The 26940-nt window shown below is 40.0% G+C and overlaps 1 protein-coding gene across 1 annotated transcript in view; it reads left to right on the forward strand.

Moving 5' to 3' along the window:
* Window positions 1–68: 68 nt before the first annotated feature.
* Window positions 69–26940, forward strand: part of OSBPL10 (oxysterol binding protein like 10) — a 135291-nt gene continuing 108419 nt past the window's right edge. Inside the window, exon 1 of the mRNA XM_061362632.1 lies at window positions 69–262. The gene's annotated coding sequence lies outside the window, so the exon portion shown is untranslated. The remainder of the gene's footprint in view (window positions 263–26940) is intronic.

The raw sequence follows: 26940 nt of genomic DNA on the forward strand, positions 1-26940 counted from the left end.
GTAGTTCCGCCCTCGTAGCTCCCGCCCTCTTGCTATGGCCCTGTGGAAAAGCGCATGACTCGCCGTGACACTGAAAACTGCTAGTCTTTCAGGCACTCTGCCACATCCTTATTTGCACCGTTTTCAACTCAACTAATACCACACATTTCATTCAGGTATATCATGACAAAACTCTTTTGTTCTCATCTAGTGCTGGAGCAGTGGTGCATAGCTTCGGAGTAAGTCTGTGAAGCACCGAAGTGTGGAGGAACAAGCATATTAGGTAATAACGCAGGGAGAGAAATAGAAGTGTTTTCAAATACTCCTTTCCTCTCAGCCTTTAGCCAAAATCATGTTCTCTGTCCCCATGTTTCTCCAGGGGAAGACATGGATTTGCTGTTGGTTTAGTGGTGGAAGGTGGTTTTGAATCATCCGTGATTACCTTTTTCATCAAAAGTGTTTTTAAAGGTTGGATCCTTGAGGTTTCTTCTAAGCTAGTATTCTATGACTCTACTGACGCCTTTGGCTGTATTAAATAATAGCCTAGAAGCACTCAAATACAGGTCTCTGTACAAAGATCGTGGCCTCTCTTCACTGAAATATACCATCTCTCAAGACAATACCCTACTGAGCTTTTCAACCCAGGAAGATGTGTCAGACTTCTCTTGCATCTTTTCCAAGTGACTTTCGAGGAGCCTGATGGTATTAGATTTCCCTGAAGTACTGCTTCAATTAGAGGCTAAATGAGAAGAAAAGTTTGACCAGCTTGGCTGCCTTTTGGGTCATCATAATTGATGCAGTGTGAACTGCTACCTGGTGTTCTCCTTGCTGTTTAAAAGTGAAAGTTTCATTTACCCCACTGCTGGTTTGCTACCACATTAAACTAAACCAGTTGGTGGGGGAAAAAAGAAATAAAACAAAACATGCTTAAATACAGTCTGCTTGCAGTACCTTCATTTCCACTGTAGCATTTCGTAATTATTAGGTCCTGTGAGGGACTATTTTCTTGCGCTTGCCTTAAGCATGCGGAGACCAGGGTTGATAATATCCAACCTAGCTTTTGAAGGATTGGAAAAGGGGTTATCTAAGTGCTTAATGAAATAGGGGAATGAAAATGAGGCAAAAAGTACATACTTAACATAAGCACTTCAGGATCATTTTTGTGATCTGATTGAAAAGGCTAGTCTTTATTAAGCTAAATGTGAAATAAAAAAAATACAGGAAAAAAAATTTCTAAAGGCTTTTTCATAAAACCGGCAGTTCTTCAACCGTCTAGAAGACTATGGCTCATCAGTCTGCAGTATTTTATGAGGTTGTATGTGTACTTCTGTGTTCACACAGAATTGTCGTTGACTTACTGGCAGCCTGCAACCTGAACTTTAATATATATCTTCACGGAGACAAAAACTGCAGCCTAGTTAAACAGTTCAAGTTTATACAAGCTCTGTTAACAGCCAGTATATAATGTAAACACATATTCATCTTGAAGAATCCTTGGATGCATTGCAGAAGTACATTGCGAAGGCCTACTCATACTATTCCAATTACAGACTTGCCTATTTGAACAGATTATTTCAGCTGGAAGACACCTACAGCAGTCATCTAGTTCAAACTGCATGACCAGTTGAGGGCTGTTAGCCAAGTTTAAACATGGTATTAAGTGCTTCATTTGACTTTGCACATGCTGATGAAAAAGCATGGATTAATCATCTCTGAAGAACAAAACCAATGTATAAGGGCAGTACAAAGTTCTCAGATTTTCTAGTTGCACCTTCTAGACCACATATATGCAGTCACTGCACTTACAGCTTAATCTGTTGATCTATTTTAACTGTTGTTAAGATATTGCTGGGATGTTAGTTCCTCTTTTTCTGAGAAGTTCTCTATTTATCTGATGTCCAAGCATTTATCAAAATCTTTCAAGCTCCTTTCAAAATTCAGTACCCAGAAAAAATAAGACATGTCAATGCTAATCTACAATTGCAAGAAGTCTCGTACGAAGCAGAAACATCCAGCAACTAGGAAATACGGGAGAACTACAGTATTCCAAAATGTTTAGCTTGAAGCACATCCCAAGTTATAATAAATTCTGATGGTTTTGTAAAAATTTCTTTTATCATGTTGTGTGAGCGTGGGACTGGCAAAACTGTGACTTCTTTAGTAGTCTAAACTCTTTAGCCTAACTATGGATATGGATTAGGTAGCACATCTCAGCCCTTCTGAGTAGATGACCTCAAAGGGAAGAAGATAGAACAATTAATATTTTCATAAGACGTCTGAGTTTCTAAAGCATCTTAAATACATATATGAGAATGAGGTCTTGCCTAAATTAAGTATAGATGTAACTGAATAGTAAAAAGAGCTCTTCATGTCCCACAGTCTTTGACTTTTCTGGAGGTGTACAGAATGGGAAGAAGTTAGGTATGGATTTTAGGGGGTTTTGTGTGTGTTTTGTTCGGTTTGCTTTATTTTATTCCCAGTGCCTGCTGGGTAGCTTTAAAGTCCTCAAAACAGGAATTCACATGAAGACCAGGAAATGTTAAGAGGCAAACATTTTAACTTCCCTCCCACTCAGATTTCTTCCCCTTCAACTCCACTTCCTATTCCTCCTCATCCTTTCTTCACGTAACCTGCTTTTCCACCTCTTATCTGTGCTTATTTTGTCATGTCTCCATACTCCACCCTAATTTGGCTGACTATTCTGCATTTTTGAGGATAGAAAGTTACCAAGGAAAAGAAGGTATTTTGAGCATTAAAAGCCATTTTACTTTTTCTTATGTTGAGGCAAATGTACTCACTTTAGTTTTAGAGAACTACCTGCCTTGTGCGAGTTGACAGGCACCTTCAAAAATAAGTCAGTCTTCCAAATATATCACCTCTCCATTCTCAAAGAAGAAAGAATGTTTGCAGCTTTGCTTGGAGGTTATATTGCATTTTGGTAGGCTTTACAAGATAAATACAATTTTGACGTAGCTGGGAAACTAGGTCAAGCACAAATTGTAAAGCTTAATAGATGAAATCTCGAAAATAAATGTCTCATTTTAGCTTCCTGAAGAGTTTCTCTCTGTATCTTACAGATCCTTCTGGTACTGTTTTTTCATTTGTGTCCTGGGTTTAGCAGCAGCAGTCATTTTTCTCCTTCTTGGTAGCTGGTGCAGTGCTGTGTTTTGACTTTCAGGCTGGGAACAGAGCTGATAAAAACGATGTTTTGGTTTGACCAAGGACTTTGTGAGCCTCATGCTCTGCCAGGGAGGAGGGGAAGGCGGGAGGAAGCAGAGACAGGACACCTGACCCAAAGTGACCAAAGAGGTATTCCATACCACAGCACGTCATGCCCAGGATGTAACCAGGAGTTACCCGGAAGGGCTAGGGAACCTGCAGGGTTGGAGGAGGTATCGGTTGGTGCTTGGTCGGGCTGGGGGGCGAGTTATCGGTCGGCTGGTGATGAGGTGTTGTATTCTCTTCCCTTGTTATTTCCTTTATCATTACTATTATTGGTGGTAGCAGTAGTGACCTGTGTTATACCTTAGTTACTAAACTGTTCTTATCTCAACCTGTGAGAGTTGCATTCTTTTTGATTCTCCTCTCCGTCCCTCCGAGAATAGGGGAGGGCAAGAAAGGGGGGGAGTGAGTGAGTGAAAGCTGTCTGGTTGGGGTTAAACCACGACAGTTCTTTTTGGCGCCCAACATGGGGCACGAAGGTGTTGAGATAACGACAGATCTGACTGGATTAACAGTCACTCGTCACAATGCTGATTTATTGGCTCTCAGAGTTGTTCCTCTTGATCTCACAGCTTCAGAATGTTGTAACTTACTTAGAGCTGGTATTTGCTGTGTTAGTGTTTATCAAATGTGGGGCTTGGGCTAAGGTTCCTGTCTCAATGTACTTTATGGCAATGACTTGTAATATGGGCAGGCTCCAGCAGCAGGGCGGGACGGACGTGGCCATGGACTGGTACCTGGCCGTCCAGCTGCTTCTCACCATCCTGGCCCTCGCTTTCCTCTGTCTGCATGAGGCTCTGGGAAGCCGAGGGGGAGTGGCCCCGGGAGACGGCAGCTGCTGAAGCGACCCGGGAGAGCGGTCCCGGGGACCAAGCGAGAGCGGGACCGGAGACAGGCAGGGAGCGGCTGCCGGTGGAGGAGGTCGAGGTGGTTGAGGAGCGGGAGGAGGCGGCTGCCGAGCAGCGGGAGAAGGCGGCAGAGGAGCCGAGCCCCGCGGCCGAGCTCAGCCCCGCGACGGCCGAGAGCATTCCCCGGAAGCCGCCCGCCGAGCCCCAGGAGGACGCAGGAGACCCCGCAGCATTTCCCAGCAAGGCAGAGGAGGAAGATCTGGACTCAGGAAAAGAGAAGCTGGTGGTGGGAGAGCCGGCAAGCACAGCAGCTACACCAGCCCCAGTGACAAGTACAGCAGCATCACTTGAGAGTTCTGAAGGTTTTGGATGGCCTTTGGGTACCCTTGGGACCTGCCTGCTGACTGTGATGGGGATCAGCATGTTGGCACACACATAGACTGTGTTTTACCCACCACCACTTTGTCTGATCTCAAAAGTTAAGCAGAGTCGGGTTTGGGTCTTGTCTGGGGTTAGACGACGATATGGGAGGACCAAGAGGTTTCCCCCAAGGCTGGACAGCCATGAGTGGCAGGGTGTGTGGGACAGTATGGGCAAATATCTAGTCCACTGGGCCCCTCCAGTGCTTTGGAAGCATTGGAGATGGAAGGCAGCTGTATGGAGTCCCCAGCTACAAGCTGCAGAGACTGCTGAAGGGGAGGGTGAATTATTTTGAGCCTGCTGGGCCCATGACCCTTAAGGCCATCAGGGCAGAGATCCAGCATACACCACAATAGTTCCTCATCCATAATGGAATCTGAGGTGCTGCTCAAGGAATCAGGATAGATCACTTGCAGTCTCTCTCTACTGTACTGTGGTGACTTTTACTACACTTACGGCAAATTTTAACTGGCACACAGATACACTTCCAGACTGAAAGTTTCTGGAAACAGTCCCAACGCTCTCACTGTGAGATTTTAGTAACACAATGTCGGATACTGTATGTCATCGCAATGCGGAGGGAGCACAGCACAATCCATATGATTGATAAAAGTGATCCGTTTATTCTGCTTAAGCCTAGGGTATATATAGTGCTAGATTGCTACACACACACATTCTTGGGAAACTCCTGTGGTTACATCCCTTTTTCTAACATCCTTGTTCCTCCCTTCAAGAAACTCGTTAACTACAAGGTCAGCTTATCCTTTTGCACAGCTGGTGTTTTACTGAGCTGGGTTTCTTGCTGAATTTTACAAAACTGGTCCCTGGCCAAGTTCAGCCATGGGAATGTGACACTTGTCTGCTAACCACGCTTCCACAACACAATGATTCAGAGAAATCTCTCTCTTAAAGTTTCCTCAAGTATTTCCCTGTTTCTACTTGATGCTTCATTTTGTTTCTCTTCCATTCATCATAGTTCATCATGGATTGCAAAACCAAAAGGAGCATTGGACTGTTATACATATAATCAAAACCATTCCTATTATTACTAATACAGTAAAAAACAACTGTCTCAACCAGGAGAGATTGGGTACCCGTGATGTTAATTTCCCGATCTCCTCAGCTCCCCATGAGGTGTTGTCCTGTGCCACCTCATGAAATATTTTCACTTGAAATGGTGGCACTTTCCTGTGCCACCTCTTGAAATATTTTCACATCTAATCTATTCCAATTTCACTTGAAATGGTGGCACTTTCCTGTGCCACCTCTTGAAATATTTTCACATCTAATCTATTCCAGTTTGTCTTAAATGGGATAGGGAAGCCAGTTAAAGGAATAACCAGTCTTTCTCCTGAATTAGGTAGCTGAGTACAGGTCCAACAATCACTTTTGTTTCAGACATTAGTAATATTTTGTATCAATCTCAGATATAGATTTTGATTCCAGGCTTCTACACCTATTATTATAGAAGTCCAAATTATGATCGATGTAGTCACTCATATGTGTGGGTCCTGACAACTCAATGCGCCATACTTTTTTCTCAGTTCTGGTGTTTTTTCTGGTGCCTTCTTGAGTAATGTATCGAAGAAGGCTGTTCCTTTATCTTCACTGCTGTAAAGGTAGTCAGTAATACCTGGTATGGTCTACTCCACTTCTCTTCTAGGGGATCACCTAAAAAATTCTTAATAAAAACCAAATCTCCAGGCTTAAAAGGATGAACAGGATAATCTAAATCTCTGGCCCTGGTCCCTAACACTCTGATATTTATTTCTTCTGTTTTCCAAAGTTTACCAAGAACTGTTGAAAGTATCCTTCTCCTACTTCTTATAGGCTCTCTCCTTTAAACTAAGATTGATATGGCCTTCCATATAGAATCTCAAATGGGCTAATTCCTTCTTTTGACTGAGATTTTGTTCTGATTCTCAATAAGGCCAATGGCAGTGCTCGATACGAATATAACTTTGTCTCTTGACAAATCTTCCCAAGCTGTTGTTTAATTAAGTGATTCATTTTTTCCACTTGCCCACTCGCCTGAGGCCTATATGGAATATGTAATTGTCAATCTATTTCCAATTTTATGCTGATTTCTTGTAATAGTTTTGCACTGAAATGTGTATCACAGTCAGAGGAGATAGTTGCTGGTACCCTAAAATGAGGTATTATTTAATTTAATAGCACCTTAATCGCTTGATTTTCATAATTTGCCCTGCAAGGGAATGCTTCTGACCACCCTGAAAAAGTATCTGTCAATACCAACAAATATCAATAACCTCCTTTTCTAGGTAATTCAGAAAAATCTATTTGCCACTGCTGTCCTGGATAATTCCCTTTTCCAATTGTCCCTACATGATTCCTGTTTTCAGTCTTAGGGTTATTTTTCAGACATAGTTGACATTGTTTTGTCACGAATTGCGCTATGGTATATAAATTTCTTCCTATGATCTGTTTGTTTAAATGTTTATACAAGGCATTATTTCCTCAATGAGTTTTGTTAAGTTTTTCTTGTACCAGCTTCAATAATTGATTATAGGGGATCACTACTCACCCATCAGGTATTTTTATCTGACTGTTTTAATTTTCCTGTCCCTCCAAGTCTTCAATTAGTTTCATACCTTCTTTAGAGTACCTAGGTTGATTTTGCTCAATTACCAGTTTACCGTCAGGAATTAAGGACATAACCTCAGCTCTTTTTGTTTCTGCCACCCGTTTAGCCTCACGATCAGCCAAATTATTCCCAATCTCTTGATCAGAGTTACCTTTTTGATGTCCTTTACAATATATGATAGCCAATTCATTAGGTAATTGTACAGCTTCTAATGATACCAGGAAATAAAGGGTTAACATTGTGCCTGCTTGCTTAAGCAGTTGCTGTGCTTGGTGAAGCAGAACCGTAGGAGTCAAAGTTACCAGAATGGTGAAGCAGAATTGTAGGAGTTACAGCTGCTAGGCAGAATTATAGTAGATAAGATTCATAGCTTAATATTTAAGACATTCTTGTTTAAATAGTATCTTTAGAAAGAAAAGGAACAAAAGATAGCCAGAGTAATGAAATTTGAAAACTTGAGAAGTTTCTGCTTTAAGATACATAAAACCAGCTTGTACCGAACCTGAGGTTTGGATAGGAACTGAAACCCTATCGAGTCTGCGTGAAAGCAAGAGGTTACTTGAGGTGATGAAGAGGAACTACAGGCCTTCATCCTCACGACCCCCTAACGACCACCAGTTGTTTTGAAAAATAGGCCACTGCTCTTTTATAAGGTCCCAATCTTTGAGCCAAAACCCCCAAGGCTATTCCCTGTTTCTCATAGGAATATGGCCAAAAGTGTTTAGCTATGTCCGGGAGCCCCAGAGCTGGAGCTCTCATGAGTTCTGTCTTTCAACTTCTAAACGCTTCTTCAGCTTGATCTGTCCATTTTAGAAAGGTTTGATTTTCTTTTAGCAGCTCATGTAAAGGTCTTACCAGAACACCATAATCATGGATCCAGAGTCAACACCATTCTGTCATTCCCAGAAACGTCCAGAGATCTTTAACCATAGATGGTCATGGTGTTTGACAGGTTGCTTCCTTCTGAGATGCTTCAGGTTCTGTTTGTCCTCCTGTTATTTTGCATCCTAAATAAGATACTTGAGTTCAAATTAGTTGAGCCTTCAGTTTTGATACCTGGTATCTATTTAGCCCCAGAAAGTTTAACGATTCTACAGTCCATTAACTGTCCATTTCTCAGTTTTTGGTAGCAATTAACAAGTCATCAGCATACTGTAGTAAAGTTCCTGTCTGGGTAGGTGCTTCCCAGGATTCTAATTCTTGTGCCAATTGATGTCTAAAAGTAGTCGGACTGTTTTTAAATTCCTGAGGTAACACCCTCCGAGTGAGCTGTGTCCTTCTTCCTGTTTCAGGGTTTTCCCATTCAAAAGCAAATAAATTTTGACTTTTTTTGGCCAGGGGCAGACAGAAAAATGCATCCTGTAAGTCCAGAACGGTAAAACACTTCTGATTAGTATTCAGTTAGTCAATAAGGTATACAGATTAGCTACTACTGGATAAATATCCTCCACAATTTTGTTGACTGCTCTGAGATCATGAACTAATCTGTAACTTTTCCCATCAGACTTCTTTAATGGTAAGATAGGAGTATTATATTCTGATTCACATTCAATTATTAATCCATATTTAAAAAAAAATTCTTTGATTCCCTTTCAGTCCTCCAATTTTAAGGGATATTGTTCTGTTCTAATTGGGCAGGCCCCCCTTTTGTTTCTACTTTAACAGGTAAAGCATTTTTTTGCGTTACCTGGAACTTCAGATGCCCATACTCCCAGATATACCTGATAAAGGATTTCTTCTGTTTCAGGGAGGGCCTTCTGTTTGCTTTTCTGTTGAACTAAAGATAAACTCAAAACTGCAAATAATCGACCATTTTTTACTCTTAATTCCATTTTGCCTTCTTTAGATGTTGCTTCTCACCCTAATAAAGATTTTGGAGAATTTGGCATGTATAAAAATTTATGCATTCCTATTTGTTTTCCCAATTTATACTCTAAAGGTTTCAGAAAGAATGTTTTGTTTGGGTTTTTTTCCTTTTCTTGGTGGCCAGTAGCTCCCACGTCTGTAACAAATTCTTTTCCCTCTCATTTAATGCTGAATAAGTTGCTCCTGTATCCACTTAAAAGTTCCACTTTATTTCCTCTAGTCCCTAGTTTTAATTTAATCATTGGATCCACTAGGGTAGATTCCCTAGGTCCCCTGTCAGTCTAGTTACAATTCAGTCACTGGAGCCACCTCGTGGCACTCCCCCCAGGGCAGTCTCACTTCCAGTGTCCAAACTCCTTACAGTATGCACACTGATTCCGTCCCACAGGAAAACTCAATCTCTCACCTCTGCCTGACATTCCTCCTCTACCTCTGCCTCGTCCTCTCACATTAGTCCCTCCACCAGTTTCTACTTGTCCCAAAACAGCCACAGTAGCCGTGCCTATAGCACGACTCAGCTTTTTCTTCTCTACCTGTTCCTGATCCCTATACACTCTCCACACTTCTTTGAACATTCTCAAGTCCTTCTGCTCTGTTGCCAGTGACAGCAACCTCTTCCTTCGTATCAATAACAGATGGGGCAGATGCCGAGTGTGCTCCTCTCGGAGGTACCTGTGATACATAATCCCCCAACCTATCTTTCTGATTACTTTTTTTTTTTTAATATATACTTTAAACTTCATTCCCCCAATATCAAAGTCTGAACAATGTCTCTGTTTTTCCCCATCCTTTTCCAGAGCCAAAATTAGGGATCTGTCAGAGCTATATTAATTTCACATTCCATCTGCCACTCCCAGGTGGTTTCTTAAAGTGAAAACCGTATTTGCATACATCACTTCATCCCATTTTCCTTGTTGTCTTAAAAATAACATTAATTGAAACAACGTATTCCAATTCAAAGTCCCATTTTGGGGGGATTTTTCCTGATCCTTCAAGGTATATAATGGCCACCATTGGTTACAATATTTCATTAAAGATTTTTTTTTATTTACGAAGCCCCTGGGCAATCCTTCTAATCCTTTCCAATGAGCTAGAATACATCCCAAAGGGCTCTTTTCTGTTATTTCCTTATACATGCTATACACACACACACATTCACACGGGATCCCAAAAATTCCAGTCACTTGCTCACAATTCTGTAAACAAAGACAAAAACATACACAAGTACACAAATACTAATTAGCAGCATGGCAAAAATAAAAAAGGTTTGCCATTCATTAGTTACTCAAGCACAGCATCAAATACCAGTTTTCAGAAATTGGGTTAGACACCAGAAAAGTACAACTGTGTTCCCACATATGACATCTCCTATGCCTTACGGAACAATTCAGAATGTATACCTGTATACCAAATGGATGCTAGCAGTCCGGTATACACCTTTACCTATGAGATTTTCCTGTCATGATTTACAGAAGGCTTTCTTCTTTCTGCATACGCCTTACAGAATATTAACCACATTCCTGTTTTGGATGTCTCCTACACCTTATGGAGTGTTAATCAGCATTCCTGCATAGAATGTCTCCTATGCCTTACGGAATGCCATAAAGTAAAATAATCAAAAGAATACCTTTACAGTGACGGTGCTGGTGTTTGTCTGCTCCCACAGCGATCCGAGTGAGTCCAGGGGTCCCTCCGGGGAAATTTGTCCCAGGGGCCCTAGGGAGCCCTGGCCTCAGCAGGTCCTGCAGCTGAGCAGAGTGTGTCCCATCTGGGGTGCCAAATTGATTCAGAGAAATCTCCAGGAACTCACCAATGAAGTTTTAAGTTTACAAGCAGGTATTCTTTATTGCAGTGCTGGGAGACACCCTTGGAGGAGCAATCCACCATGTCTCCCAGCACCGCAATAAAGAATACCTGCTTGTCAACTTAAAACTTCATTGGTGAGTTCCTGGAGATTTCTCTGAATCAACAAGATGTGAAGTTTGGGATTTCCAAAATAAGAGTTGAGACAGTGAAGGCAGTTCCATTAACATAGTGAATGTTGACCTAGACTTGTATATGTTCATTTCTCTCTGTATCTCAGATATTGTCTTACACAGTATGAAGAAAATGTTCAGATAAAGTTATTGCAGAAAGATGTATTGACTGATATTTTTACAATCATTGTGCCAGCAATTCCTGTTAAATCAATGATATGCTTAGTTGGTGCTTTCAGGAGTTGTGTCTGAAAATCAGTTTGTTACTTTTAATAGCTTTTATTGGCACAGACTATGTGAAATTGTGTGCAGTTCCATAATTGATTGTTTGTTGCATTTAAATTTGATTATATGTCATTGCCGTTTTTTTGGAACAAATTAGTGACTTGTTTTGCCTATCAAGAGAAACTTCACTGAGAACCATGGAACAAGTTTCTCATCATGTAAACATTGTGAAACAGTGTAAACTACTAAAATCAGAAAGTAACTCTTGGTTCATCTTAAGCAAGATAAGAGCCTTGGTGTGTATGGCTCATGAACATTTGATGTAGCAAGGAGTGTAAAAAATAGAAGAAGGAAAATGGAAATAAATAACAAAAAGGTTTTTACAAAACATTTTAACTAAGCTACTGTGACATCCCTCAGTGAGCTCTAGTTGCTTTGACCAACCTGTAGCCACCTTTTTCTGTAAGCCTTCTCTGGAAACCCTTCCCTATCTCTCAGGCATTGGCTGCCTCTGTTCACAGGCAATTAAGGTGCGGTGCAACTGTGTAACATCGATCAGACCCCTCTGTTAATGAAAGAGAGCTGTGAGGAGTCTCAGATGGGACAGGATGCACATTTCTATCCATGCACGCTCCACCTATTGGCCCGGGAGATGCACTTCAGCTTAGGCCTTGATGCAGCTTCCTGGCTGAACTATGTTGCACATACGCGTTGCCTGGCCTTGTATCTTGCCTAGTGTGGGAAAATCACTGCTGGGGGCAAATTAGAGAAAACTGGGGTATAACAAAAGCTGTAGTATTACAGAAACCCTTTTAGGGTAAAATGCAGTTGCCACTTTCCAGATAGTTGGTATGCAAGGAATCCACTCCACTATAGTTCCCTAGGCAGCACAACCTGCTATGCCAGAGGAGCGATGGAGCATGGAGTGGAGACACTTCAGCCATGGTCTGCTGTACACCCTGTAGGATTGGGAACTTGCTGGTACCATAAAGCTGAAAGCCACATAGCAGTGTCAAATGGAAAATATAAGAGATACCCATTGTTGAGCCAACAACTGTGGCAAAAAGTTTCCTTAGGTGAACCTTGCTTATTATAATCTCATTATAATACTAATGCACACTTCCATCCCAAAGTTCCTGCCTCCAAGGCACGACCACCCCTCACCAAGCATGTTCTTTATACTTTTTTGTTTGCTGTATCTTTAAATGAGAAGTGGGAGGATTTTACACCAATTAATAAGAAAAGAATGTATGACCAGAGTCACTCAAGCTCCACCTAGGAGTAAAAAATTCCCTGAGCATGTCAGTTGAATCGTCCTCCCAACATCTCCCCTGCTTTTTTGTTCCCCCAGATTATGTTACTGAGCATGACACCAGATGATACAGAACATCCCTTTGGTCAGCTGGGAGCAGATGTCCCAGCCATGTCCTCTCCCAACTGCTTGTGCACCCCCAGCCTACTCACTGGTGGGGTGAGGTGCTAAACTGAAAAGGCCTTGACTCTGTGCAAGCACTGCTTAGCAGCAATGAAAGAATCCCTGTGCTATCAACATTGTTTGCAGCACAGATCCAAAACATCATGCCATCATACCCATCCCATCTACTAGGAAGAATATTAACTCTATCTCAGCCAAAACCAGCAGTGTGCCTATCTGAGTTCACTTATTTGAGCTGCAGAGCCAGTTTATTCCAGTACAGTTATGTAGAATTAGGGACTAAGACCAGAAAAGTAGCAATTAATACATGACTCACTCATACAAGCAAGGTATATACAAAGGTCAAATTATTCCAGATTACAAAACTGTTTAAGATTGGCAGTTAAACCATCTTACTCCTTTGTGGTAGAATTGGAGCAAATCACTCTATTATGTGAGATCATATTAAAAATAAATCAGGTAGGGTAAACAAAATCTGAATCTCTAACATGTATCATAAAAATACACTCTACATGCCAAGCAAAACTAATATCATAGAATAGTTAGGGTTGGAAAGAACCTTAAGATCATCTGCTTCCAACCCCCCTGCCATGGGCAGGGACACCTCACACTAAACCATCTCACCCAAGGCTCTGTCCAACCTGGCATTGAACACTGCCAGGGATGGAGCATTCACAACTTCCCTGGGCAACCCTTCCCAGTGCCCCACCACACAGTAAAGAACTTCCTCCTTGTATCAATCTAAACTTCCCCTGTTTAAGTTTTAACCCATTACCCCTTGTCCTATCACTACAGTCCCTAATGAAGAGTCCCTCCCCAGCATCCCTATAGCCCCCCTTCAGATACTGGAAGGCTGCTATGAGGTCTCCACACAGCCTTCTCTTCTCCAGGCTGAACAGCCCCAACTTTCTCAGCCAACCTTCATATGGGAGGTGCTCCAGTCCCCTGATCATCCTCGTGGCCCTCCTCTGGACTTGTTCCAACAGTTCCATGTCCTTTTTATGTTGAGGACACCTGAACTGCACACAATACTCCAAGTGAGGTCTCACAAGAGCAGAGTAGAGGGGCAGGATCTCCTCCTTTGACTTACTGGTCACACTGCTTTTGATACAGCTCAAGATACAGTTGTCTTTCTGGGCTGCGAGAATATAATATGGTATTTAGTAAAAGCAGTTTACTAACTTTTCATGCAAAATGTAATAACTCCAGCAACTACGGCAGCCAATGTTTCATTAGCCACAAAACACGTAGCAGACAGAAATACTGCCTTAAGAAGTTGTTGGGTGACTTAAAAAAATAACTTTACCTCATGGCTCCACCTGGGCAGTCAGGCTGGTTACTTTTTAAATCACAGGTGACGTTCTCATAATAAGTTGTTCTTTATAATAGGAAGGAAGTTTGTGTAACTTTGAGCTGGGTACCCAGCCAGGCTGGTTGTTGATGAAGACCAGGTTGTGGGGTGTCATTTGTGTAAACCCATATTATCTGCAGGAGTGTAGGGGTTGGGAAAAAGTATCGACTACAGGAGTCAAAAAGCCAAACTGTACTTAGTAGTTGTGATGGGATAGAGATGTCATCCACCCCTTCTATCCGCAGTGTTGACACCCTAATTCTCTGTATATGCTGACTTTGTGCTGTTTCAGCTTGCGCACTGTAAAGAACTCTGCCATGTTGCATCATACAGAGATCCGTACTTTGCTGCTGTGAATCTGCACTTGGCATGCGTATTGCCCTGTGCTTGTCTGCTTTTTAAGTGGCCACCGCATACACTACAGGAGGGGCAGTTTGTGCCTCAGCTTCTGATCTCAAGACACCAAAGCAGCTTGTTGTTTCCTGTATTCATCCTTTTTCTAGATAGCAGATCAAAATGAGTCATCCTATAAAGCTTCAAAACCTCATATTTTTTTGACATCGGATCATTATCTAAGTTTTAGAGCACTGTAACAGGAGTTTCTAGGGAGATCTTTTCTATAAACCCAATTTCATGTTCTTTTCCACCCATAGTACTTAGCATACCTTCAGAATGGAGGGTAGATCTAGCCTTGCAGGCTAGTCACCACTTTGTGATGGACAGCCTCCCATCTACCTCTGATCACCTTTAATGAGATGCAATCTCATGTCTCACCACCAGTGATTTTGTCTTTACCGCTTAACATTTATTCTGTTCCATTGCTATGCATCAGAAAACAATGCAAGCTGTGCAATCCTAATGTGTGCAAAGCCTCTCTGGTCGAGTGTGACAATCTCAGTAACTTTTGTGTACAATATGTGCAGTCTGGTAAGTACTAAGCAGCATTCAAACCCTGTTATCAGCTACCAAGTGGGCATGGAATGCCCTCCATGGACCTGATCTGCTGCAGCTAATTTGTAACTCAAGGGCATAGGGCTTTATTTTTCTTATCTGCAGGGGACAGAAACTCCCACGAGGGTGTTTCAACTTTCTGTTTTGTTATTCCTTGGTAGCATCTATACATATTAAACTCCCAAGTATTGACACCTAGAACAAGTTTTGCATCCAGAATAACTGTGATTGATTCCAATGGTTTTGTTTAGTTGCAAATGATATACTTGCCATAAACTGTGGAAGACCAGGAGGTTCTGAAACAGCTTTCAAAGATGTAAAAGAGCTAGACAGTTTTAGTGCCAGTCAGAGGGTCTGAATATGTAAACCAAAGCTTTTCAGTGTGCTTAACATAATTTGCTTCAAAGAAAAATATCAATGCCAGCAGTGTCCTTATTTGCAAGCACAGAAAGGTTTTTTTCTCTGTTAAGTTTTAGTACCTGTTAACACTTGTGTTAGCAGATACAACAAAGACCAGTAAGAGAAGAAAAGGTATATGAATGTAACTTCATAACAAGAACACAAATGTTAATCAGCAAAGAATGACTTTAACTGGAGATTAATTTAGTGTGCTGCGAAGGAGGAAGTTCCTTTGGCACTAGGGGGAGTTGCTGTTTCCCAACAATAAATCCTGTCTCATGCAGCTGAAGTTCAAACGTATGGGGACTTCATTGGTTTATAGAGTTCGTATGCAAACTGACTGAGCAGAAGATCAAGATGGAGACAAAGGAGGCATTTGATGGAACATTTCTGAACAAGATGTGGCACAAAAGAAAGTTTACAGCCACTTAAGATGTACATTTTTATTGCAATTCTTAAAATTAGTAAATTATTTTAATTAATCTCCCATTTTGGACTTAATTTGAATCTCTACCCTTTATGTTTAAGAAAGCCTGTGATGTACTTCACAGCAATGCTAAAAATCTGTAGTTTATGGATAGCTTCACTGGTTTTAGCAGCTAGCTTTGGGCCCTGCTCAGCAGAGGCATTTCCAAGAGACCTCTGAGTTCTGAATTCCTGAGTGATACTTCAGTTGGTTATTTGGACGTGGGGAAGCAACAGGAAAAACAAAACTCCCTGCAAGTGTTTAGAAAAATAGTGGTGAACTATGGTGATGTTATAATTTCATCACCAGTTTTGATTTTCTCTATTTCTGCGTATAAAATCTTGTTTGCAATGCTTATGTGTATTAATGTGGCATTCAGACCTAAAATAATGTTCTAGAGCCTGAAGCTCATCCAGCTTGGTTGCCACGGATAGGGTTGTGCAGGCATAAATGATGGGAGTATAAGATGCAATCATGTTGATTAAGAAACAGAGTGAAGAAGCATTGAGTTTTGGTCACTACTGATAGTAGAATCAAACCCAGTAAATATCAGTAGATAGATACCAATAGATATCACCAGATATCAGTAAATATCAGCTGATATCTCTCAGTAGAAGAGTTTTAATTTTGAATTGCACAAGGGATGAATCCACTTTTATTAACATAAATCCATTTTGAAAGTGAGCAAACAGCATGCCACAAACTATTGTCTCAAAAAAAAAAAAAAAACAACCCGAAAGTTTTCTTTTTATATAGAAGAGAGGCTCTAGCACTGTTCTAAATTGAATTAATTTGGTTAGAGAGGAAAATTCTTTACAATTTTTAGCACAAAGACCCTATCTTCCCTGTAGTTATCTTCATCTCTGCAAACATGTCTCCTCTGTGCTGATATTCTAGTTTATACCTAACATGTAAGAATGGATACTAGTATGGTGTAGAAACCATTTGGATTAAAGAATCAGTTAACATAGTGGGTAATGAAGCCTCTTCTCATTTGTATTTATTTTCTCAAGTGCCAAAACACTTGCTGCATCTTTTAGAAGAAATATTACCAATTCTCTCAGAGATTAGATCTTATTTGTTGCTAGTAGGGATGATGCATTGTTTTTCTTTGTGCACCTATAAGCTCTACTGTATGACTAATCTACTGTAGTAACAGTGAATGTAGTAATGTAGATTATGGCTTAGCTTTCAAATTTGCAAGAGAATTTATTTGAGAGCTTTTAACTGTTTAGCGTGTTGGCCTTGAAGGCACTAGAATGTGCACAACACACGCAGGCTTTGACCATTCAAAATTCATCATCAGTATTGCAGTTAGAAGCCTTCTGAAGTATGAGCTGTCCAAATCATAATAAGATGGAAAAATGACTTTGCAGTCATTAATGAGCACATTAAGTGGGCACTTTCTTGCATCTTCAAACCATGGAGCTTTTGTTAGAATATTGGATTAAATAAAAATCCGAGTTAGTCTTTTCTCAGAGGAAAAAGTGAAATCAATGAGCTTTTCAGGGTAGGCCATTGAAGATGCACCTGGAGGATTCTAAGGATGCATTCAGTGAAGAAAAATTGGCATCAGCCATGGTCCCTGGGTGTTCCTTGCCTTTAAGGAAATGGAACATGTTCCCTTTTTAAATATTTGCAGAATTCTTTGGAATCCATGCCTAAGTGCAGTATTTTTTACATGATGTTGTCCTGGGTTCAGCAGTAGCAGTCATTTTTTCTCCTTCTTAGTAGCTGGTGCAGTGCTGTGGTTTTGACTTTCAGCCTGGGAACAGCGCTGATAACACTGATGTTTTTAGTTACTGTTCAAATGTTTAGTCTGACCAAGGACTTTCTGAGCCTCATGCTCTGCCAGGGAGGAGGGGAAGCCGGGAGGAAGCAGAGACAGGACACCTGACCCGAACTGACCAAAGAGGTATTCCATATCACAGCACGTCATGCCCAGGATGTAACTGAGATTTACCCGGAAGGGCGGGTTCACTGCTCGGTCGGGTTGGGTATTGACGGGTGGTGAGCGGTTGTATTCTCTTCCCTTGTTATTTCCCTTATCATTATTATTATTGGTGGTAGCAGTAGTGATTTGTGTTATACCTTAGTTACTGGACTGCTCTTATCTCTACCTGTGGGAGTTACATTCTTTCGATTTTACTTCCCATCCCTCCAGAAGCTGGGGGGGGGGGGGGGAATAGGGGGGAGAAAGTGAGGGCTGCATGGCTGACTTATGGGCTTAAACCACAACAGATGTTTGAATGTATTTGCTCTTTTGGTTCCTCTGTTTGCTCTGTGATTCCCAAAATAATGCATTCAGGTTTTCTTATGCTGTGTTAGGCCAAGGGGAACTTTCTTGAAGGCATGAAATGTAAGTGCTTGAACTTCTCCAGTTCTTTTCTATACTCTGCAAGGGCTTCTATATTCTCTAGGAAGATGTCTTCATAATAACGTGAATAATTTTGCTTTCCCTTTGCCTCTGAGTGTGGCCTCCTTAGTGAGACCAAGGACATTAGTTACTTTAAATCCAATAGTTGGGACTTTTTTTCCTTTGACACTGTTATAATTTATAGAAATATAGCCTAATTAATATATTATGTCTGTGTGAAAAGCTGACCACTATGAGATCTAGGTCCTATTGCTTATCTTCTCTTATTAGTGGCATTTTATTAGAAACTGCAGTTCTGTCAGTACATTAGTTTTAAGCTGGACTCTGGAGCACAACACATTTCCCATTTGCTTTCTAGCAGACAGTCCACTTATCTCCTGGTACAACGCCTGTGAAGAATTAATCATACTTAACGAGTCCCTCACCATCTCCTTGATGTTGTTGCGCTCTGCTGGGGCACCCTTGCAAAGTGACATAATTTATTAAGTTTTTTGCTTCTCTCTCCACTTATGTTTTGTTACATGTTTTCCTGGATTGTGCTGTCTGTCACAGAATGTAAGGCTTCTTGTGTTATTTTGCTCTGTACACGGACAGCTCTGTATGCATATTCCTTATTACTCTGCAGATGTGAGTTTCATACCCAAGTTGTCCTTTTTACTGACATTTTGAATTTTCAGTCATGCCTGCTGAATTAGACTGCTATCCATCTGCTTGAAGCCTTGTTCTGGACTGAGTAGAACTCAAGCTAACTGTAAACAATATGCCCAGATTTAATTCTAAATCTGCCAGTCTTCTAAGTGTTTTCTGAAGCTTTGTAATCATGTCTTAGATTTCAGTGGTCTTTTCCTTCACGGGAAAACAAATTTGGTTCTTCAGTTTTCATTCACCACAGGTGTAATCTTGTACCCTAGATAAAACCACATTTTTGTGTTTCTTTTTATGGCACAGCTATTGTAGTTCTTACATTTTTATGCTGCAATTTCACTGCCTCCCTTGACCTATACTAACAGGAGATGTGCATTTCAGCACCAGCCACCATAAAAAGGTGACCTTCTCAATGTCAGGTTTTTTTTTTTTTACTGATACCTATTTCTTTTGTATACGCAGTATAACAGTGTTTGAACTTACTTAATTGGCTGCTGTATTTCTAGAGAGTTAGTGCTATGACTGAGCCTTTAGGATATGTATTTTAATTTGGTAGACTCTGGGACACAGGAAGCATAGCAGAGACCAACTACATTAAGTGCTGTGATGGCAGTTGGGCTTGTATTTCTTGATCTTCTCTCTTATCTTCTCTGTGGCACACATTTATCAGAGGCTCAGCTGTTCACAAAGGGTGCCACTAACACTACAGAGAATGTCAGAGAAGTTCAGAAGCCAGAGGTACATGCTTCCTGCTCAGTCCTTCCATGTGTGTATTCCTGGGTGTTCCTGGGTAGTTAAAAGCAGCCTTAATAAGAAGAAAATAACTTTATTCTCCAAGAAAGAAACATCAATTGCATTGTGCTACATATTCGAAATGAAAAATGTACTGCCTTGGTTTTCTGTTAGAGATAGATATTCATCCCTTCTTTTGTAAACTGAGACTGTATATTGCTTGCCATTTATTTCTACCTCCCCAGTCCAGGTTGAAGTGAACTGCTCTTGCCAAAGAAAAAGAAGTTGGTAAACTTTGCTCTCTTTTGACTTGAACAAAAGTGGAGAAATTTCCTGAGAAAGGGGCTGATGCAAGAATATTTTTCTACCTTTCTCTCAATTCAATTCTTTTTTTTTAGCAAGAGTTAAGCCTGAGGACCTGTACTGCATTCGAACAACTTCATAGAATTTCCACGTTTGAGAGCTGTGCTAATTTTACACTAGGGAGGTATTAGGAAAAAACAAAGTGGAAAGAAATGGCTTCATATATTTCTTCCCCTATTAATAAATTAATAAGGCCATTAGTACCTCTGAATATGTAAATACAGCTCCTATCCTCTGTGAAGAAAATTACTTGAGTGCAAGGGATGTGTCAGAAATGTTATGCATGCAAGTTGTATAGCTAGAAGCAGTATTTTCCCTCAAAACCACAGATCTAGAGAAAAATAATCTTAAAAACATGGCATCAGAGTATCAGTTGACTTTCATAGAGAGAAAGCTTTTGTTCCCTTAAACTCTTCTCATGTGCAATGGCTTGGGTTGGCTTGCTTACAGCTTTTTGCAATGTTTGCCTAAGATTCAAATTGCCCTGAAACGCATGGTTGTCTCTGTCTGTGGCTGACAACCTCTGACTTGTTTCTGGTGCACTGCATAATAAAACATCAGTTTTACTTCTGAAGCCCTATGAGAGTGAGAAAATCTTGTGGTTATGTCAGGAGACTTGTCTTCTATTTCCTCCTGGGTTATAAACTTTCTGGCAGCTAACTGCCAGGATTTTGACACATGTGATTTATGTGCAGACTCCAAGGACTGCATCTTAACCTAGCCTTTTTTGGCAAACTCCCCATTACACTGCCAGGCTGACACTGGAGCAGCTCCACCTCCACTGGGAATTCTAAAGTAGACCAGCCGTTTGTGCTGCTATCAAAGTGTTGTCTATACTTGGTTAGAACAGATCTCACTGGGAAAATAAGAGGATAGCAACTGCCAAAAACCTTGCTGGTTCTCCAAATGTAGTGTGACAGTCCTCATTGGTGGTGGTGAAGAAAAAAACCCTAAAACTGTTTCAAACTGACTGATGTTTGTCTTTGTTTCTGCCTATAACCCCCATTTTCCCCTGTCAGCAAGAGAATCCTATGCCCTTCTCTACTAAAAGCAATATGAATTTGATTTCTGACATGAAGGAATCTGGGATCAGATTAAATTAGTATATGGGTTGTGTTTTCCCATAATAATACCCTATTCCAGTTTATGAAGCACATGCTGTGTGTGAATTTATTTGTAGCTTTTAAGATAATTATTTTGTTCAAGCAGTCTTCTAAAAAAAGGAGGTGCATGACCTTTTGAAGTCCTTTCCTATTTCATTTGATATTTATGCTAAAACCTCTGGTCCTTTCTATTTGTTTTCCATGAAGTGTTTTGTAAATTATGTGCAGAATGTACAAAATCTTTAAATTTGACATCAGATTAAGTGAAGCCTAATTTGGATGGGGAAAGTCCTTGCTGAGACCCTTCAAGGCTTTGTTATGTTTGTTTAAAGTGTTATTTCTGATGACATTTTCAAACGTTTGTGAGAAAATTTGGGGTTTTAGAGATCCAGTGCCTGTCTTGTCAGGTAGGAGTTGGCTTCTCCCGATCAGAATTTCAAGGTCCTCCATAATTAGTCCCTATTTTTCCCCATAGGATAGTAAGATTAGATATTTCTTCTTCATTTCACACAAACAAGATGTCAGCAAAAAATAACACAGATTTCTCCAATCTCCTGTCTATCTTATAAAGAAGGAAGAAAATAATCATTGTGTGCAAACTCCTGAATTCTTCCACTTATTGTCATTTCAGATTATTAGTGTCTGGAAGCTCTTTTATCAACTTTTATAACTTTAATACTATCTCATTGTCTGTAAGCATAGCTCCATTTTTAGGCTGTAACACAGTATCACCATAGTAAGGGGAAATTTAAGGTTGATTGAAGCTGGCAGAGCTCAGATTTTAGAATGTCTGGATTTGTGAAACTGCAGTTAAGGAGTGCCTGTTCCAGGCATCCTCTATGAAAAAGACCAAGGTCAGGAAAAGTTACACTGAAAAATGGCAGCTTCCTGAGCTTGTAGTTTGATTACCCTAGAAAATTAACATTTGTTTTTGCCTTTGAAATCACAGCAAATACACTCATGTCAAGCCATATATGAATGCACATTCAGTTTTGCAGAGTAGGCTCTTAAAAGTCAAAGATAAAAGCTGACAGCTGAGATTTAGAAACCATAGAGACAGAATCATAATTCAGCTCTTTGAATATTGGAGGTTATCTCCACTGGATACTCCTGTCAAGGCTGTGTGTGATACGAGACAGCAAGCATTACAAGTAAATTCACTGGAGAAAAGGGGGGAAAAAATATGGCTGTCTTTTTCTGTCCAGCAACCATAAAGGGATTAGATAAATGACCTTGTCAGGCCTTTATAAACCTCAGCTTCTACTGTTCTTCAGAATCAGCGAAGATAATGGCAAATTCTGTGCTGTGAGGTCCTGCTGAACTTAACATTGCCGATCAGTTACATCAGCATGAAACCTGCAGACCACAAAAGATTTAGGCCAGCATTTGCATGAATTGGTAATCTGCAGCACACTCCTTTCATTTTTTAACTAATCTTACTTATTGTGATACGTAAGAAATGTTTGGTTCAGGTGTTTTTCATGAGCTATTGTAATTTATCTGTTATCAGCCAAATTAAAATCACTCAGTGGTGAACCCTGACAAACAAAATGTCATCCTTTGGGCTAATTGCACACATTGCACATTCTAGAGTTAATCAAAGTATAAGCCCTAAAACTGTAAATCCCCAAACTGTAAATAAGCCACAAAGTTTCACTGTCTTTTACTGTCCTTTATGTGCTTATTGATTGCTTTTATTGGTGAGAGCTGAAATTTAGAACTGAATGGCAAAACAGTTCAGTAGTCTATTGAATTTAAGAGAGATTTCTTTAGATAGTAAAAAGCAGTTAAAGTATAGGTATCAAGATTTTCTCTAAGGTTCTTGCTTTTTGTGTTAATATCACTCTCCAAAATTAGGAAATGTCTATTATCTGCCAAGCTTCTAAAACATTGTAATGAAAAAAGGAGTGAACATTGTGGTTGTTTTAATGCAAGGTTTCACAGTTTCAGAAAGTGTTTCAAACACACTCTGTCTTTTGTCATGGCTATGTATTTCAACTTACATATATCGAAATACCTACCAGCATTTTTTTATGCAGATATTTAGGTAAAACAAAGAAATCAGTCCTGTTGCATTAGAAACTTGCATTTATTTCAATTAGGTTCTGTAGATGAAAGTGCTCACAGAATGGAGTCTAAAATTAGTAATTTAAAGTACTTCCTGCATAAGTAGTTGTTAGAAAGTTTTATTAACTGGTTTTTTTCCTCCTTTTTTCAGTGACAAATGATTTAAATACTTGTGCTTTGTTTTAAATTACCAGTGCGTAGTTCTTTCCTTTTTTAAACTGTCATCCCATTGTGTGGTGGATTCTAACACTACCTAAAAAGATTTTTAAAGATGACATGACTAAAATACAGCTCTGCTGTGGGTGAATAAAGAGACTGGTCAAATTTGAATATTTGAATGAGACTGGTTCTTAAGCTGTAAAATACTGAATGCTATTATCAAACAACTGTACAAATTGCTGTTGGTGGAGTATGAGATCAAAGCCCAAATGACATAAGCTAGCATTATATTGTCAATAAATATACACTATGCACTGTAAGTGCTCTGTAGCAATACTTGTAGGATGTGAAAATGGTCTTGCAAATTCAGCATAAGATTACAGGTGCATAGATACTTCATTTACAACTAAGGACACTAAGGTGGCTGTTTTTACAGTGATATACACCTCACACCTTATGAGTAATAAATGTTGTATGTGACAGATTCCACTGGAAACACTGAGCTCTCAAAAAAGGGAGTATAAATGACAGGTTGAGCATTGTTTTGAGGTAAGATAAATGACTGACTGAGTAAACTCAGCCTGATCTTGAATATGAATTTGACACTTAGTGGGCTGGTGTATATTTACCTGTAATTCCACATCAAACCAAAAAGGGTTTCTGTATCTAGCAGGTAATACTAGATAATCTCAGTGTTTTCTTCTGACCCCAGTGTATAAATGAATCTATTGTAAAGAACTGTATTTGTGACTACTTGTAACAACTGTTCAAATATTACCTGTCACAGAATAAGGCTGTTCCCACTGGCTAAAATAGACAATATATAGTGCTAGTGATATTTATGCTCACTTAGTTTCTTATACTCGCTCATGCTCACTTCATTTCTTTGTACTGGCTTCTTGTTTGTTTCCAGTTGTAGTTCAAAGGGTTGATTCTAACTATGCAGAAAATACCTTTTGTCATGGTGGTTGTACATCACTCCCTCATGCACACTTAATGACATCCAATGCAAATATACATCATATGCATTCTATAAACTAGTATTCTCTTCAGCTAACCATTCCAAAGTTTGTATTGCAGAGGGTCAGACATTTTTGCCAATTTTTTTTTTTCGCTGGTCTAACCTGCAAATTACAGAGCAGTGCACTGTAGCTGAATAGAAACGCTATGAGAGTCAAGCTGTGGCAGCACAAACCTCAGTCCAAATGAACTTGCAATGCCTCATGGTAGAGTAAATTATCCTGCAAGCAAGTCTCTGTTTCCTGGCCTTGACTACTTCTGGAAGCAGAGGGACTTTTGTCATATGCTGTCTCTCTTTTGACTGTTTCCCTGTCACCAGCTTTAAGCTAAGTGAGGTTTAGGTTATGCTGGTGGATGAGAAGCCTGGATCAGAAGCTGCTGACAACAGGATGAAGTGTGGCAAAGAAGCGTATTTAGCATACGTTGTGGGCTTACAGGCACCAGGGAGAGAAAGATGCACAGTGATTCAGCAAAGCTAATGCTAAAGTTGCCAGGCAGACTACAAAGTTAAATGACAGCCTCTCTATGTTCTTGAAATCCTTAGGTCAGAAATGTTTTACTTATGGATGACATGCTGGTTAAATCTAAGTGAAACCATTATATGAGAGAACACAGTGTTAGAATTCTTGTACTGTGCTATGAAATGGCCAGATTAGAGGTGTCACTGCTTCTTTCTGACCTTCAAGTCCAGGAATCTATAGAACTGGATCTGAGGAAGGATTGGAGGACATACTGCTGCTGTGCACTGTTCCACATGCTGCATTCATTCCCCAGTTGTCTACAGCTGGGGAAGCATTAGTGACAGCAGGTGAGATTGTGGCATGAACTGAACTTTAGGGATCATGTCTGCGCCATTCCAGTGCTGACATCTATAGATCATTGTGATAGAGGTGCACAGTGGTATGTTTTTACCCTGAGCATTGCTTGAAGTTTAGTGACAAATGGCTTTAGCCTCCAAAGCTCATGTGAAATTAAACAGTGTCTCAGAATGATTCTGTAGGGCAAGAAGAAGGAGACAGTAAAACTGAGTAAGCCTTGGGGCATTTTCATGGAGTATGTTCAATGTTTGAATGTAGACTGCGCAGAAGTTGTTTGTGTACACCATATAATTAAATTCCTTCATATGATTATGATGTTAAGAAGTTATGTGGAGATCTGGTGGCAGAAGGAGGTGCAAACAAGAGATTGGAAAGTAATTTGAGAAAACTGTTTGTTAGGGGAGCATTAAAAAGGTATAGAAACCCAGAGCAAGATGACCAGGAAACAGAAATTAACAAATGCATTATGATTATGAGCAGACCTTGTTCTAGAAGCTAAAACTGTGTAGCTTAGCAAAGGATGGAGAACCATCTCTGTTTCCCAATAAGGGCAAACAGTACTGAATTTGTTATCTTAGCAGATGTTTTGCTTTCTAAAAGGTGAGATAAATAATAAGTTATTTTGAGTCTTTGGAGTACTTAATGAAAGAGGCAAAACTCTGGTTTTGTCAGAGAGTGAAAGTAACATTTTAAAGGATCACTGTAATGGAGCAGCTGTGTTACCCTGGAAACAGTGAGAATCTTCATTAGGCAGGTTGCTGTTAATAAATATCTAAATGAGGATACTTGTAACCAAGCATAAATCATGCAGTATTAATTCTTGTGTATTACACTGAAGTCTAGGTCTACTGGGACAGACCATTAGGTAGTCTAAAAAAAATTACAGGTCTCGTATTAAAAATAAATAGTAAAAAAAAAAAAAAGTATTAAAAATAAATGAGGGTAGGGGCTCACTGATAGCAAGATTGCTATGAAAGGTTGCCCATCTCTGTCAGATTGCAACAGTATGTACATAATGGGAAGGGAAAAGGGATGACAAGAATTACATACTCTTTTGCTTAAATACCATGTAAAAACTGCATAGAGTGCCAGTATCTAGCTCTAAAGGACCTCTGGTTAACCAAGGGGAAAGAATCCTTAGTATGTGAAAAGCTGCACTATAGGTTAAACAAAAGGTCTGCTAGTCCAGTACTTATTCCTTCCACTAACAGGTACTCAGAGAAAGACTCAAGAACAGGGCAGGGATTATTTCATCAATAAACAGTCTTCCGGAAATCAGAAGTTTGGGGTCTTTCTGAACTTATCCAAATATATCCAAAACACTTTGGTCAATGTTGTTTAAAGATTCTTCAAAAACAATTGCTTTGTTTGGCATCCCAAACCATCTCACAACAAGGAGTTTTACAAGTACAAATTGTGTGAAAAAGTACTTTCTTGTGCTTGTTGTAAGCCAGCTGCCCCATGGTTCTTTTTTCATGAGAAACACATTTTGTACACTAGTTGTCTCTTCCACCTGGAAACCCTGTTCAGTTAGCTCTCTCCACATCGAAAAGCTGGCGTTCATACCTTTTCTCTTTTTACTCTATTCTTAAAGAAGGAATATTATAAATGCGGAATAAACAGGCTCTGGCTGTACTATAGATTTATACAGCACCATGCTGTTGTTTCTGTTTTCCTAATGAGCTCATCACAGCTATTTGCTTGATTACCCTTAAACAGTGAGATGGGGTTTTCAGAGGACTATTTAAAATGACTCCAAGGTTTCTTTTCTGAGAGACTATAGCTAATTTATGGATCATCATTATGGATACAAAGTAGTAGCTATTTTCTCCCCATGTGCTTTATTTTTTTAGCAACATTAAATTTCAACTTCCATTTTATCAGTGATTTAATCACTACTGTGAGATCCTTCT

This window comes from Neopsephotus bourkii, unplaced genomic scaffold (assembly GCF_033783945.1).
Source record: "Neopsephotus bourkii isolate Nb327-2 ecotype Australia unplaced genomic scaffold, CSIRO-AGI_Nbou_v1 NB_1132, whole genome shotgun sequence".
Lineage (NCBI taxonomy): Eukaryota > Metazoa > Chordata > Aves > Psittaciformes > Psittacidae > Neopsephotus > Neopsephotus bourkii.